We start from the raw sequence: 3,607 nt of genomic DNA, 5'->3' as shown, positions 1-3,607 counted from the left end.
CATACAACTCTTATCACAATCCATACATACATCAATTGTGTAAAGCACATTTATACATTCATTACCCTCATCATTCTAAAAACATTTGCCCCTGGCATCAGCTCCTCATTTTTCCCCTCCCTCGCTGCTCCCCCTCCCTCATAAATGCTTGATAATTTATAATTTATTATTTTGTCATATCTTGCACTGTCCGTCATCTCCCTTCACCCACTTTTCTGTTGTCCATTCTCCAGGGAGGGTAATATTATTTTATAGAAAAGTCCCTAATCCCAGTTTTTTAATTTCAGCTTTGGACAAAGCCACATAGCTTATGGGTCTCATGTAATGGGGTTTGATGGAAGGGAAGGTATCCAGGTCTGTATACCATTTTGGTTGTCCTCCTTTTTCTGGTCAACATTGATTGGCTATGGATGCCCTCTGAATAGTAAGCCTCCGACAGATGGCTCTTTCTAAGGTCTCATCCTCAATGCAGAGCTCTGAACTGGGAGACTACACACCAGATCTACCACTCCAACCCCTCTGTTCAATACCCTGCACACCACTACCAGAAGCTCTCGCCATTAGCAGTTTACTGTGGACTCTCCCTGTCAACCCTCTGATGCTGGCAAGGCAGTTCAAATCCAAGTTGTCTACTTGCCTCTACAAAACTCATGCATCCTGCCATACCAATCAAGACCGCTCTACTGCCAGTCTTCCATCTCACTCTAATTTTCTTTGTCCTGCACAGGTTGAATCACCAACACACCTAAATAGACATACAAGTGAGGAAGGGCCCCTTCTTGTACAAGGGGGCTTCAAAAAATTCATGGAGTTGGAAGACAATGGAATTCCCCATGAACATTTTGAAGCCCCCTTGTACATGCTGCAATACAAAAAACATTTTTCTGGTCATCAACTCACTCAGGTTCAGAAAAGGAGAATTCCCTTCCTTTGTGCCATGGTGGACTATACAAGTAGGTGAGCCAGTAAGTTTTCTTTATACTGATAAATAGTTAAGCTAATTTAGGACAGGCAATTTGAAATCAATTCATCTGTACAGAATAAATAACTTTAGAATCAAGAACTCAAAAAGTACTCACTGCCATTGAGTTAATTCTAACTTACAGTGACCCTAAAAGACAGGGTAGAACTGCCCCTGTGGGTTTCAGAGACTGAACCATTTACAGGAGTAGAAAAAGTCTTGTCTTTCTCCCTCAGAGCAGCTGGTGGTTTTGAACTGCTGACCTTGTGGTTAGTAGCCCAAGGGTACCTAGAACTAAACCAGGTTTACATTTGTACTAAACAAAACTAGGTTTTTAAATGTATATTTCTTTTTTAAAAATGTATATTTCTTTTGATAGAACTTTTTAGTGTTTTATATCTACCAATCTCTTAGCAGAAACACTCAACAATCAAGACTGAAAGAACATTATAAAACAACACAGATCTAATTCAGAGAAAATATTGTTTTGAAGTTCTTAAATTGCTACTTCGAGGTGAAACATATCCAAAAATATGAAGCATCTAACATTTTTAGCACATCTGTAAATCACTAGCACTGTATCTATAAGGTCTGGATGAGTTGGTATCCACACAATAGTAATGGGGGGATGGAGGATGCATGTATTATATCATTCAATGTGATATTTTTAAAAAGATAGTCCGAGAATGACAATTTCAGTGATGTGGCAGTAATGTCAGTAATTTACAAATAATTTCTAATAATCAAGTAAAATGTAACTACCTGCATGTTAATAAATACTTTTACCTTAGTTGATTGATGTAACCTGCTCAACTAGTTTCATTAATTTGGCTTAATGTAAAATTAAACATTCTGATGAAAATTTGAGATCCTTTAGCTCAGGGAAGGAATACATAACGTTTTGATTTGTGCTCTACCTCTAACTCCCAAGTTCATACCAGAGGTCAATAATCAGCACAATCTTTTCCAGCTGAGTCTTGGTCCTTAATTCAGTGCTTTGGGTAGGCTCTTCCAAGCAGTCAGGGATGAATTTGTCATGAAGCCTTTTGCTTCCCCTTCATTTACATTCTGAAAGTTCCAAATCTATATTTATCTAACTTAGACCTTGTGGCACAGTGGATAAGCACTTGGCTGCCAAGTGAAAGGTTAGTGGTTTGAATCCACCTTGGGAGAAAAACCTAGCATAGCAATCTAATCTGTTCCTGTAAAGAATAAGACCTATGAAACCCCATGGGGCCGTTCTACACTGTGATGTAGGGTCATGAGTCAGAACCAATTCGATGGCTATAGGTTGCCCTGATTCTTGAGCTTCAGCACTCTACTTGGTAACCAACTAGTCATCACCACTGGACTATTTCATAGGTACAAGCAGTCACTGGGTTAGGAACAGAGAAGATCAGGTCCTAGGCTTATCCTTAAATTGAATTTGTAGGTAAGACAGAACAGATAATATGGTTCTTAGCCTTTTAGTTTGAAGTCTTTTCAATGATTTACAAGCTGCATGTGCAGCAAGTGAAGGTGATTGTGATGAAGATGCTGAGTCGGAATTGCTTCAACCGTTTCAGAGGAAAAGCAAGAACAAGTTGTCTGTAAACCAGACAATCATAACCTGTGAGCTTACTATTCACTGTGTTTTAAGATAAAATTTATCTTCCTTTTCAAACTCGTCTTCCTTTCAGTCTCTTTGTCTTGGTGAGTAGAACCATCATCCTCCTAGCTGCCCACACTAACAATTTAAGAAAGACACAACTCTTAGCTACCTCTTTCATTTATTTAACCATGATCTATTGATTTCTACTATAATGAGGAAATAGAGAAGCCTGGTTCCTGCTCTTGGGAAGCATACATTGTAGTAGGCAGTTAGGGAAAGAAGAAAAAAAAAAGGAAATAGACAAGTAATGTGATCATGACAACCATTATAAAGAAAACAAGGAACCATGAAAGAAAAACAAATGAATTGTTTATTTTAAATAACTTTGGATATTAGTGTTCTTTCAAAGAGGGAGGTAATGAGAACATAGGGGTAAAAAGTAAAATTCCAGGCAGATCAAAAGCATATGAAAAGACATGAATACAAGCAAGGGAGTCTGTGCCCAAGAATCTGGAAGACAGTATACAAGTGGAGGGAATTCTAAGAGATGAGGTTGGAAATGGAGATAGGCCAGATGATACAAAATCTTGCAGGAGAAAGTAAAGTTTGGAAAGAAACTGTAAAGTCGTTGAAATCTTTTAGTCAAGAGAATGATATGATTCCTTTTAATTTAATAAAATCTCTTTGGAGAGGGAATTTATAGAAATCTAAATACAGGCATGTACATATGTAAATATATTTATATATGATGATTGGGAAATAGATAGATCTGCATATATTTATAGGTTTAGTATTAAGGTAGCAGATGGACATTGGGCCTTTACTCAAGTACTCCCTCAATGTAAGAACACTTTGTTCTATTAAACTGGCATTCCATGATGCTTGCCTTCCCAACACAACAAAGCAGGTGCATAAGCAAATGTGGTGAAGAAAGCTGATGGTGCCCGGCTAACAAAAGATGTAGCGTCAGGGATCTTAAAGGCTTGAAGATAAACAAGTGGTCATCTAGCTGAGAAGCAACAAAGCCCACATGGAAGAAGCACACCAGCCTGTGT

At 38.1% G+C, this 3,607-nt stretch overlaps 1 protein-coding gene across 1 annotated transcript in view; it reads right to left on the bottom strand.

The window, feature by feature from the left end:
• CFAP210 (cilia and flagella associated protein 210) overlaps positions 1 to 3,607 on the bottom strand; it is a 52,607-nt gene that overhangs the window by 22,291 nt on the left and 26,709 nt on the right. The gene's annotated exons all lie outside the window — the stretch shown is intronic.

The sequence above is a fragment of the Echinops telfairi genome, unplaced genomic scaffold, assembly GCF_000313985.2.
Source record: "Echinops telfairi isolate 266 unplaced genomic scaffold, ASM31398v2 ScPeMD7_4;HRSCAF=17, whole genome shotgun sequence".
In the NCBI taxonomy this organism is placed as follows: Eukaryota; Metazoa; Chordata; class Mammalia; order Afrosoricida; family Tenrecidae; genus Echinops; species Echinops telfairi.
This window is presented reverse-complemented; position numbering and strand designations above follow the sequence as displayed.